The following is a 13,956-nucleotide window of genomic DNA, read 5'->3' on the forward strand; positions in this document are numbered from 1 at the left end:
AACACACACACACACACACACACAAAAAGAAAGAAACTGAGAAGCTTGAGTTTTGAGTTCTTGTATTTTCATTTTTGTATTCTTCCTGAAGCTTAAAAGATAGCATCTTTGTTCTTTCTTTCAGAGCAGCACATCAATAAGTGAAAATTAGATCCAACGGTTATTGTTGCTGCTTAGATAACACGCACGCATAAAGACCCGGTACAACAACTCACAAGAGACACAAGCTAAGCAGTTCCATTTTCTTCTTTATTTTTCCTCTCAACATCACATCCTTGTGACAGCTTGTCACACAGCACTTCAAGCTCATTTAAAGTGCCAGTGACTTGGATGTTGGCAGAATTGCTTGACTGCTCCCCCAGACATTACAGTGAAGAGTTTTGTTTCCTCGATTCACTAAAACACAGATCTGATGGAATCCACCTCCCTTTGGGACCAACCTCAGTTCCCGAGGGCACATCAAAAGTGGTTTTAAAATCCATCCATCGTACATAAAACCTGGTAATTAAAGCATGTCTGCTGTAAAGGAGTATGAATTAAAACGCTAGATAACTGCAATGAAGACATTTAGGGAAATTAAATGCACCAACTTAGTTGCCAGCTGGTTGACTTATGAATCTTCTAAAGGAGATATAATAACCTAGGTGCACAGTTATAATTTAAAATGTTTACACTACTATAACTTATTATTAATTTTAATCAGCATTGAACGGTCCACTTGAACACATCTGAAAAGGACAAATCACACCTATACTGCCTGAATATTTGTCATAATATGCTATAGCAACAACAACAAAACAGAAATATAGACATATCAAATATATGAATAATACATGTATACAGAAGGCAATGTATTAATACGAATGGGATATTTTACAACATTTTACAATGGCTTCTAATGCTTCAAAAACATCCACTGCGCTCATGGATGGTGTCATGTAAATAGCACTTCACCTGAGAAGATAAAGAACTGCGAAAAAAAATCTCTAAGGCTAAATTCACTTCACAAGAATACAAAGCCTTGGCTCGACCTTGCAGGTACTCACTCTACCTGGTCTAAAGCAGTCACTCAAAATTACTGTCCACCCTCTCACCACTTTCACAAACTGGTGGGCAAACTATTAAATGTACCAAACAGATGGCAGAGTGAAGCATCAGAAAAGAAGAAAAGTGTATTTGGAGCTGTTTGAGAGGTTAATAAAAATCTGCAAATCAAGCTCATTAGTGGCATGCAATGATCTTTATACTTGAAGGGATCTGTGCCTAAGCTGTGTGCCTGTGTGTGTGCGTGTGATTTGCTTTCAGACCCGTTTATTGTTTTGCAACCATTGATTACCACTGATGGTGGACCCAAGGATAGCTTTGCTCTATAAGAACTCTACAAAACAAGTGAGTAAAGATTGGTATTTGATTCTTACACTTTTGCCTTCGCTACTGCTGTCTATCCGTCTATCCTCATAATGCAGAGATGATGAACTATTGAATGGCCATGACAACGTTGATAACTTATGATCCCAGAAAAAGAAAACAGCAGCCGGAGCCACTTAATCAAAGCAAATCCGAGCACCTTGTTTGAGAACGTTAATGTGCAGGCAACTGTGCCACCATTAACGAAGCTGATCCTACAGCTCCGCTTTAATATAACTGGTTAAAAATAAATGAACTGGAGCATTAGAGGTGCAATCAGTGCTTTACATTCCTAATTCAATATTGACTGATAATAATACAGAGTAAATGATGCACTTACGAGGAAATAACACCTCAATTTGTGCTACTTCCACAGCCAACATCAGCAACATGGTGTGATTGTGAAACTAGAGATCATTTATTTCACCCAAGATAGATATGTATATAAAAAAAGTGTGCACATTGAAGACTACATCTATTCCAAATTTTAAATTCTACTCCTTAAGTAGGATCTTTGTGGATTATAATGAGTCATGATTATGGGATTATCTCACCTATTGTGGATAAAGCCTTAAAGAATACCTGGAGACATTTGGAGTAACACCTTGCTTGTTAATAGAGATGTCCTCTTGTTTAGTCATTTCAGACACAATGGCGCGTAGTGAGGAATGAGAATCAAGCGCAAAACAAACACAAAATTCCACCCATAGTCTCCACCTTCAGACAACCTCTCTTGTGTGGGTTTTCAAGCTTCAACTCTTTTGAAACACACACACAATGATAAGGAAACACCTAAGATTACTTGTGAAGTGGCAGTTTACCGCAGACACTTGAGAGGTATCAATGATCATTCCTTCTGAAAAAATATTGTGTATATATGCAAACACTCAAAAAAGGTGTTGTCATTTAACTAAGCTGAAACTGCTGTAAAATGCATACCATACTTCGTGTCCACATTGTCTGTATTTAAACTAGAATCCCATCACGAGAGAAAAATGCAGATCTGTTGCCGACTGACACTCATGAGCATCCCCCCACCACCACCCACCCCGCCAAAAGTAAATAGCTTGACTTCAAAATAAATAAATTGATTCTCCCGCACGGCTACTTATGTATTTATTTTGCAGAGATTCTGAGCACAGCCGTGTCCTGACCAAAATAAATATTGAATTCACTTCCAGCCTGGGGAGAATCCTGTGTGAGGCTACAAGGATGAGATTCGGTGGTTTACAGGTTTTACAGATTTTGGTTTCTGCTCCGTGGGGCTTAAACTATGTGAGAAAAAGAAAAATACACAACTAAAAAAAAAAAAGGCTATATAGCATAACAAGAGGGGGTTCATACTATTAATGTATATCTCCTGGAATTTGACACAAAAATCTTTATTGAATAAAACACCTACAATCAAGTTCGAGAAATTCAAGAAAATATCCTTTTTACAAGGGAGCAAAATGTTGTCCCTGGGTAAGATTTTGTGTGTTTATTCCTCACGTTAATAAGATTAATATCACATGTGCACAATCATTCTATTATTTCTTTGAATATGACAAACAAATCCCAGAAAGCCTCCATGTTTGTGTACTGCGATGATTTATGTACCATATGGTGGGCGACTGCAGTAAAAACAGCAGAAGTTTCGAATTGCTGTGTCCTATCATCTTTACAAATCTTTGCCACCTTCCCACCATTTGAATCTCCGGAAAAAAGAATGACAGTGTGACAGATCAGCGAGTAGAAAGTACTTCTTTTCATTAAGGTGATCGAAATGTATAATAGTTTATTGATTTAAAATGTCATAGAAATCATATCGGGGGAAAAAAAAATAAACAGACACATCCATCCAATCTTTTCCATCACCTAACCATGTAAAGGATCATCAACTCAAACCCTTACTGTAGATAAATGGAGGAATGATGATACTGATTCAAATCTGGTGTACCGTTAAATTCAGTAAGTACTGCACACAAATAATGGCTGCTAACCTTTCGGGGAACGTGTGGATGGCATCAAGTGTCTAGAAATGATACTGTAGAACATCTCTACGATATTAACAGTAACCACTGTAGCTAGCAGGAAACATGTATATCCAATTAGAAAACTTTTTTTTTAGACTCTAGGGTTACTTTCTATTATAAATCAAAGTGAACTGAAATGGACAATGATTTGAAAATTGCTACAGATGCTTCAGCTGATGCTCGGCTTTAGAATTAGAATGGAACTAGGCTTTGGAATGGATTTAGAACTTAAATGTCAAATTCTCTCAATTATTAAGACAGGAGAAAAGTGTCTAAACAAACAATCAAACAAATCTGAAAACACAGTGTGATCCCCTTCACACAGCAATCATCTATCACTTATTCCATCACAGTTAGATGCAAGTCCTGCTACAGGAGTTACTCTTATAATCATGATTGGAAGGAAATGTTCATTACTCACAGGGAGAGAAACTGAAAAAACATGTCATGTTCACATTAATCAGATGGGTCTTCACATTTTAAAAGTGAATCATAGAGGCTTTTCTCCTAGGACTGCTCCAGATAACATATTTCATCCTAAGTTATACCAAGCAGACTTTCTTGTCCTGCAGAGAGAACTGATATGCGTGTGTAAACATCTCTTTCTCTCGCCCTTGACAAGATAAGAAATTAACAAGCTTGCAGAGTGTGCTGGACACGAAGATAAAAAAGTCAGGGCTGCGAGATTGATGTGAGAAGGATGAGAGCATGTGAGAGCATGTGAAATAACACGCTTTCTAATACAAGCAGAGATGTAAATATGCTTGATGGGAAGGGGCAGGTCTTGCTGGGTAGGAGGAAGCCTGAGTAACACTTGGTGAAGAAAGACATATGGGGAAAGGAGGGGAAAACATAACCTGTGGGATCAAGAAAAGCTCTCAGAAATAATCAGCGTTCTTCAACTGAGCTCAATGAAAAAGTCTGCGGCTCTCTGCCTAGACCACTGATAATTCAGCTCTTAACAGCACAATCTGACGGCGATAATAGCAATCCAAAACTGGCACGGAGGAAAAGCACAAGGAGTCTGCAATCCCACAGCTTGACATTTGAACAGAAACATACATCACAAAGGGCCCATCTTAATGAGAAGTGATGTAAGATACCTGCTTTTCAGCTAAAGAGGAAAACCGCTCATGCTTATTTGAGACTAAATACATTTGGACCGGAAAGGACTGCGGAAATGCTTCCCCTGGTAATTGGATATAAAGACATCTGTCTCCAGATTGAGGGCATTACTTTTGCTGTTCTACAGAATTACATGGCTAACAACTAGGAAAGCAGTACAGCGGAGAAACCAGCCACTAAAGGGAAAGTCAAAAGCTTTTACAGTTGCTTTAGAATACCTATTCTGGGCCAAAGAAGGGTGAAAAACAGATTATACACCAAGGTGCCCTCGGTGCTTAGAGCTAAACGTCTCCATTTTTCAGGGATAAAAGAAATTGCAAAGAGATGGTTTATAGTTCTAGGAATATGACTCATTCTAAATCTCCATTATTATATCCTTTATGTAATCATCAAATCCATTGAAAGGCAATTCATATTTTTAAAATATCAGCAGCTTAGGAATGAGCAGCTGAGCCCGTGAGAAGAGGTGTTTTTAGATTTCATTTTATCTTTTATTTCCCTCTCTCATTCTCTTCCCCAGCTGTAAGACCGTGGCACATTCTCCAGCTTGGGGTATGCAGAAAGGGTCAGAGCAGAAGCAGCATCCCGCCGTTTCTCCGACAACACTTTCTGTCGGGTTGCCAGCGTTTTCATTAAACCCGTTCTGGTGCGGAAGAGCCCGTGGCTGATGAAATGAAATGGCTCGGTAATAGAAGCACGGTGGGGGGGGTGGGGGGAGGTTGGGTTCAGAAGTGTTCAAAAAGCAGTGAGAAAATTAGAGCCAGTTGATTCCACGCTGCTCCGCCAGGCACTGTCAGGCCGAGGGAATTACTCCTGTCCTCCCCGCTCTCAGCAGGAGGATCTGAAGGAGATGCCGTATCTACAGCTGTAATTTGATATTCAGCCGATTTATTTTCTAAGCAAGGCAGTCATTCTTCACGGGGGTGGCTCTACCATTTACTGCTGTGTCCTGCAATTTCCATCTCAGAGGTGCATGCCTTTTTCGGATGGAAATGACGAACAAAGCCCAGGTCATCCTTTTTCCGATTGCCAATCACACGCGGGAGAGAGAGGACCACGGAGGAGGTGTTATCTGAGGGTGTATTATGACTCGAGTCTGACTCTTTGTGAAGGAAAACAGGTGCCTACCATGTGAATGGGACCGCAGCGATAGCAGACACAGCTCGCTTTATCATAAAGCCATAGAGATCTGCTTCTTTCAAATGCATTCCTTCAGGTCAGAATAATCATTTCAATGGTTGTCTTTTTTTTCCTTTTTAATTACAACTCCACACTCCTGTTGTGCGATTAAAAGATACGTGCTTTATTATCGATAAATCTCAGAAGGCCTGAGGACGGTGAGACTATCTGAAATATCTCACAGAATAAGAGGAAAATACAGCAGATCAAATTATAAAGGAGGGGTTGTGTATATTCACATGCACCAGCAATTAAATAGCATCGTTTAATGACAGCATAAGAATAAAAAACTGGCAGGAGACTAATCGGGAGCAACAGTGCAATCCCACTTTTATTTATTTTTTTAAACTCTATCATATAAATACAGCCTCAATTCAAACTCAAAATGTGATCCTAACTTGATAATGCCAACAAAGCCTTTCTCTGCATTTTAATCGAGGCCTGTGCAACCCCACTCATTATCGAGAGCAGTGGGTAGCTGCCTGCACAAAGCATGTTTTATACTCATGGCTGATTGTATCAGCAGGTATTTAAACAAGCTTTCTCAAGTTAAATGTAATCTAAACAGCAGGTTTATTTGGGGGAGATATGGGTTTATAACCTATAAACATTTTGTCTGATTAATCTTCAATGGGGTTCTTTTAATAGCTGCTATCTGTTGGTAATGCTTCCACTAATTCTACAGTATATATGTATAACAACTTTAATAGCTGTGTATCAGGGAAAATAATGGAGCGCTGTGCATCTGTTCCAGAGATCCCAGGGTCTCTGTGAGCAGCTGTATTGCAAAAGATGGGAGCTACAACTGAGGCAATTTATGTTATGGCAGCCTGCACAGGGAAAGATTTATTTCCCAGAGTGAGAGGACCAGCTTTATAACAGCGCCCGCTGAAAGGTGCATATTTATAGATTGGGAACACCAAGTAAATATTACATTTGGCACTATAAATTAAGTCGCTTCCTCGCTAGTTGCATAGCCCGGATGCTATAAACAAAGTTCCAGCAGACCCATTAATTTGGAATTAAGAAACAAATAACAACCACTCACCTACATTAGCATTGCGAGTCGAATCAGCAAGTGTCCACTATTCATTTATTTATTTAGAAGAGAAGAAGCAGTGTGTCCATTTTCTGATAACGTGATGACAAAAAGTGGTTAGTTAACTGCGCATGAAAGAAGTGTATTCTGTACGCAATGACAAAGAACAATGGGGACTTTTGTGTAAGAACTATTCATGGAGTGAAACACGAAAAGTACAAACACATGGTGCTACATTTTTGGGGAGGGATGAGAAACCCAAGCCCCTTCACTTCATGAAGTTTGCACCTGCCTTTCTGATTCCTCTGTCCCCAAAGGGCTTCCACAAGGCCTCTTCACTACAGCCAGTAATAATAAAAAGAAAAATTATACACACCAGCCATACACTGCACAAACCATTCGGCACGTATTGCTCTGCTCTTCTTTTTAAAGAAGCACTTCTGTAACACAGCAATCCTGCCTGGCTACTGGAGATGTTTTCAAACAATGGGCAAGTGTTGTGGAGGTAATCACTTTAACAGATAGCTCAGGGGTTTACTTTGTTCTGCTTCCATCGGTCTCGACAAAGCAAACATCTTTGGCATGCACGGGAAGTGAAATAACCCTTTTAGCGCGATTGTGGCATCCGAGATCTCTGTGACAAGAGGGGTGAGGGACTTTTGGCTTCGAGTGCATGTAAAACAGCCCAGGTGTCTGGAAACGCACACATTCTAGGTCTATATGGAAATGGTGCCAAAATCAATACCAGCACTGACAACAGAGCTCGTCCAGAGAGAGATGCATTATGGGACAGGTCCTCCCTTGGCCCTGAATACAATTATTCATCTCAGCATTCCAGAATGTAAAATTCGAACCAACATCGATATTTAAACAGCTCTGCAGAACACTGCTCAAAATGCCACCCCATGTCGAGCAAATACAATTAAGCCTTCCTTGAATCAGTTCTTATCTCCCTTCCCCTTTTGAGTGGTTTGCTTGTGCTTTGTGACGCTCACGTAATAATGCCGTTAAGCGCAGCTGGCTTTTCCGATGGCTGTGTTCACAGCACTCTCGTTCACAGAAGACTCCAGTCCTCGGGCCATGCCAAAAGATACAGACTGTGCATGACAGAGATTTCTCTTCAAATAAAAGCAAACAACAACCAAAAAAATATATAAAGAGAAATGTATTTTGAGAGGAGAGTGGAATATTTATGAAGAGAATTGTTTTATTCCCAACTTCTCCAAATGAGTCATGCTGAAGCACTGACACTTTTTAGGGACTATAAAGTAGCCTTAGCTTTTAAACATCCCTACACAAGGCGGTACAAAGATACACTGTGGTTTATTTGCTCTCATTTATTTCCATGTTGTTTTTTCTGTCAGCCATTTTTCCCCACAAATAAATGAAGGACGTTGTAACAATATGTCGTCGCCGCCTAGGTCTGTCTTTTTAGGTATACTGTAAAGAAGGCAGAGAAAGTGTCCCCGGTGAGCCGAGCAAGCTTCTGCCCATAAGACGATTTGGGCAACATGCAGGTTGGCTCGTGCAGTGTTTCACTACTTAATCCAAGTAATTGGCTTTGAGAGATTGAAAGGTTTCTAGGTCGTATCAGAGTAAGCTCTTTGATATCCAAACCTAACTCCAGATGTGTGGACACACCCTGACCCCTGCCAAGACTGCAGGGAAGACAATCTTTCAAACCCGTCCACTCCAGCTCTTGCCAAACGATCTCCTTCAAGCATGTCTCTTGACCTTTTCACCACTTCAGCCCCTGAGCTGATTACATTTATTTAGTCAGAAACTTCCTAACAGGCCACCTGCACTGAGCACTAGCAACGACTCGAAACCAGCCAAGACCAGACTGTGTTAAAAGCAGTGCGATAAAAGTGCAAACATTTATTATACTTAATCTGTTTACACATATTGGAAATCATTTTTTTTATTACCCATCATCTGTCTGGCAAATAATTACAATTCTAAAATCTCAGCTGTTAGAATATCGTTAGAGATAGGTTTTTTTTTCCCCGATTAAAAGAATGAAACTGTTAATGTTTCAAATTGAGGTCACAAGAAAGGGAAACGGGAAAAACGACTTTCTGAAGCCATGAATGTATTTTATAACATAGTTGTTACGTGACACAATGTGTCAAAGAAATTCTCAAATCATTAAGTGCTTTAATCAGGCTTTTCTTTGCACTGTGTAACTATTAGTTTAACATTTATTCTTCCAGAAAAAAAAACAGCCTGTAAAAATTAAGAGTGTGACATGCTATGGAAATGTATGATGTATTTATTGCAAGCTTCATTTAAAAGTCATCAGCCGTGCTTTCAGTTAAATCACTCAAGAACAAATGGAATTCTGTTAAAACACTGGAACGTCACGTGTGCCAGAAATAGTATCAGCAAAAAGATAGAGAAGTGCAAATTGGCAAATAAATGCTGATAGTTAGTCGCTAGCAGTAATAATTGGCAAGTGTAAAACCACCCTTCGAACACACAGCAGTCTCCACAATGACATCATGAAACGACAATGTCAAAATAAGCTTAATTAGTTTCACAGCCTTTTGAAGTGGCGGAGTCTTTGAAAGTATGATGAGTGAGAAAGAAAAACTCAGAGGAACAGCAGGTAAGGGTGTATGTGAAAGTGCACAACAATGACTTATGGTATAAAATTGGGCTCTTCTCGACAGCTTAGCTCAGCCCGATTCATTTTCACTCACAGTGTAACCGTTCCACCTCAGCTGTGCGGTTTGTGGTTACGTAGGCAATAATCAACATCCTGCAGTAATTGCTGCACTAATTTGACGCTCACAAATCACGCATTTCAGTCGGTTTTTACGTTTCTCTTGTTTTAATTCAGGACGAGCTCACGTTTCATTTTCAGCAAGAATCAAAGACACCCTTTTAAAATAAGAGTGGAAGCAGAGAACTGTAATTTCAGTCATTGTTATATGTAATTGTGTTTACTCCCCGCCTCGTCATCAATGCATCTTTCATTGCATGCTCTGGAGTTTCAGGACGCTTTTCCAAAAGGAGGCTGGGAATTAGTAATAGGCCCCATCCTTTTAATTACGCTCAAACCGCTTCCTGAACTTGGCTTTGCGTTCGAGCCGTTCAGCAGATGTTGAGCTGCGGGGCATGCACTGTAGCAGGAGAGCACTGTGCTAAATGACACAGATCATGCTTTTCCCTTCTGAAATAGACTCAACATGTGATTTGCAAGGGGGAGAAGAGGAGAAAAAAAACAAAAGCTGTAGCCCAGAAGGAATCCAGTTAGGAGGAGGTAGCTCTGATGTCTTAAATCGCTGACTCTGGTATTGTGACACACAATCAGCGTGAGTGCGGTGGGGACATAATGGAGGAGCGCGCCAGATCCTTTGTAAACATATATAGTGGAGGCTCACTGGCAGGTCACTTGTTATACAGACGAGTGGTGATCACAAAGCAGAAATCCTGAACATATTGCCTTCATTTCTACATGCTGTTATTATAACAACAGCAGCAGCCCATTGTGCATATGCCATCTGAGATTTCGCCCAAATCCAAATTCGGTTGCTTTTTAGACCAGAAAAAGTGGTTCACCATAAACGGAAGACAACACACACACAGATTTACATATATAGATCCACAACAGCCTTTATCGATCCACTTATATATATTTATAAGTGTTGGTCTCACTGGCTTATTGTCATTTGAGTGTGGAAACAAACTGACACTAAACTTAAAGCAAATCATTTTCTTTTCAATTCCAGATTTCTAATTACACACTCTTCTACTCATCTATTACGCTTTGAGAATACAGTGCTGTAATATCCAGGTGCCCAAGCTCATTAAACACCACTGCCTTCCTCCCTCAGACCAGTGAGCAGCACATCCACCAGCGGCCTGGCTCTAGGTGGTAATGGGCTTAATAAAGTTGAAAGAATCTCTGGTGACCCGCGTTTCGAACGGCTAATTCCCTCCTGACAGCGTTCCTCCTCTCTTCTGCGCCGATGATGAATTACAGTACATACGGCGCTCATCACAATTACAAAAGCTGCCTTGTCGTTCCCTCATATGTTATTATAAATTACCAGCCGAGCAGCTAATAAAGTGTAACTTATACATCATTTATTATTTTAATCCAAGGTTATTTGCTTGCATAATCATGTATAAAAATGTGCAGTATGAGCAAGAGGGGGAGAGAAAAAAAGAAGATAATTGGTATGAATGCTGGAAAACTGATTAATTCCCATATGTTTACTGGCTATATCGTCATCTATTTCGACATGAAAAGCGTGATATTAAAAAATGCCAGAGTTGGGCGAGCGGATGATTTGGGTATTTATATGGATGTATCGGGAGGCAAAAGTGTACACATTTTAGGTGTTACGGATTTGCTAAGGGTATCTAAGAGGATCAGAAAGGTGTTATAGGAACAATCTTGAGATGGTGGGGGTGGGGGGTCTGTTAAACGAACAGCAGACATGTAGATGTGGATATTGGCGTTTAAACTACAATTTAAATTATGAAAGGGGCACTACTCTCTCTCAAGGTGTCAGAGAACTCAAAACTACCAGTAATTATTCCGGTTAGACCCATAATCATTTGGTATGGGATTTTCTGCTGTGTAGCTGTGATTAAACTGTGTTGTATAAACAGAAATCTGCCGGCAATTCCAAACAGCACAATACAGAGATCTGCACTTCAAACGGTGCCCAGTTAATTGCAATACTTCACCTGCTCATTTGTGTGTTTTTGTAGTCAGCCCCTGGCAGCTTTCCCTACCGTTTTGCCCGTGGTTTGTTCAGCTTCGAGGCAGAGACCACAGCAGTACGCTCAACCTGCCGGCTCTCGACAACAAGTTCCTGTTTAAACCAGCCGAGAGGGAGAGTGTTGACAAAGCAAACTGGAGAGTAACTAATTCTTGGGAGTCTAGATAAACACACGCATGCACGCATGAGCCCAATGCAGGAAAAGAAAAGATATAAGGAAAAGAGGAGGGAAGTTTGAAGAAAACACACATACACACATACATTTACATAGAGACTATTAAATAGATCCACTCAGAGGGCTTGGTGTTATTGTGTATCTGTTTTAGCCATTATATTTATCTGTTTTACTCATTGTCAACAGAGAGAGCTCCAGAAAAATCATTATCACAATCAGAATGGCCTTCAGTTACCTGGAAGGTGAGATGTCTACGTATATATTATGATCCATTGGTATATAATTAAATACAATACATGCATATGGTGACTCAATAATGATAATAAATCTATTAATGGACTGGTGCTTTACAAAACAGCTGAGGAAAACACGGAAGCGCAGACTTAGCTTGGCACATTGAGGTGTCCTAGTTAATGATTAAATGTGAGGAACATAAAATCAGTGCTTACGTTAACAGAGGCCAGGGTGTTGTGGTCATATTTCACGATCACAGCTTTCCTCAAGTTCGAATCTAGAGCCAAATATGGCTTCGGTAAGACCTTGGTTGCTTCCAGTGTAAATCTGAGGGCTCATAACATTTTGACAGTACATTCAACAGATAACCAGGGGAGTGCTGAATATTAATGAGAGCACATCGTCTGAATCTGGAAGTTCAATTATCATAAGAAACAGAATGGGAAAGGTACTCTCCTGACAGCACAGAAATGTGAGCCTTGTTAAAATCTAAGACTACTTGTTAAGTCAAGTGAGTTCAGAAAGCGGGTGTTTTAGTGATTAGGAAGTGAAAACATTTGACGGCTTTGAACTTCAAATGCAAGTCCATCTTTAAAGTCGGGGAGCTGGTAGGGAGACAGCAAAAGCAATCTGCTCCTCGTTGGAAGAGTGGGGTTGCCGTCTCACAGATCATGATTTTCCTCTGTTTATTTCAAGTGACTGGAATTGCAATGCACACACGATCTAGCTCAGGGGGAATTTGTTAGACCCTTAGGCTGAGTTCTTTGCATTAATGCAACACAAAGATGAAAGATCCATTTCAACAACTTGCTAATTTATAGATATTATTCTTAAAGTGAAACTAATTAAAAATGCGTCTTGTTTTCTTAAGTGCTTCTCCCAGAACCTTCGATATCGAGAAACTGGGAGAACAAAAGAGTCCCGCAGATAACTTGACGTCTCTTCGAGAGACATGTTCAACTGCTGTTTCCTAATTGCTTTAATTAAACAATTACAGCTCAATTTCTGAGCTGTCTGTTTACATTTTACCATATGTAAGCTCAACAGGTTACAATTTCAAAATATACAAATGTCAAAGCCTAAAGTTATGGTGATTTAGGAAGTAGGCTTAAAGTGCAGAACATGGCGACTACCATATTTTCACGCCATCATTTCAACGTTGACTTTAAAATACAACATTTATAAAGCGTGTGAAATTTAAAAATGTTGAACAGAAATTCAACAAAAAGGTCTTTAGAAAAATAATCTTCTGGGGAAAAAAAAAATTATTAAAATGTATTACTCTAAATACACGTCTTTCTTTTTATTTATTTATTGATTGTAGTATACACACACATACACACACACTCTCTCACAATCAGGTAGCAAGTCGTTTTTCCATTAGTGAATGCGGTGAAAACCAGCCCTGCGTTGTTACCATGTTGCGCTCTTGTTTCTTTAGTACCTACATGGCTGGTGTCAAGGAAACAGATGTTTAATTAGCAAGGAGGCCCTGTTCTACATTACCCCTGCAAACTGTCACATGAAAGTGTACTACATTTCCAAAAAAAAAAAAAAGCCTATCAAAGTACGCTGTGCTGTAGGCTCAGGAAAATACACCAAAATCAAGCAAGCAGAAATTGTGGAACAGCAGAAAAGCCCTTGTTAAATTTTAAGTACAGTATTAAATAAGTAATATTCAGGATTGGAGTGTATCAGCGTACATTACTGTATAAACTATTGGTTACAGTAAATGATACAGGTGACAACCTGTAACTCGATCAAACTGAAGTGGTTTATTAAGCTTTTCACACATTTCACCATTTGCTTCTTTATACCAATGGGCTCCAGGCTAATTCTAGCTGCACTTTTGGTGGTGTGGTACTAAGAAATCCCATTAAGTGAAGTTGACTATCAGCTGAAATGTTTTGATTATGAATATAGTTAAAACTGTTTTACATTGACATCTTAACTGCAGATAAAATGTATTCTCACAATCTCCAACATAACATCATCTATTGACCAGGCCTATGGGTGGTGGTGACCATGCGCAATTGATTTATTTAC

The 13,956-nt window shown here is 39.7% G+C and overlaps 1 protein-coding gene across 13 annotated transcripts in view; it reads right to left on the minus strand.

The window, feature by feature from the left end:
• The window catches only part of fbrsl1 (fibrosin-like 1), a 279,122-nt gene that overhangs the window by 250,066 nt on the left and 15,100 nt on the right, over nucleotides 1-13,956 (minus strand). The gene's annotated exons all lie outside the window — the stretch shown is intronic.

Source organism: Amia ocellicauda, chromosome 17 (genome assembly GCF_036373705.1).
Source record: "Amia ocellicauda isolate fAmiCal2 chromosome 17, fAmiCal2.hap1, whole genome shotgun sequence".
Classification (NCBI taxonomy): domain Eukaryota; kingdom Metazoa; phylum Chordata; class Actinopteri; order Amiiformes; family Amiidae; genus Amia; species Amia ocellicauda.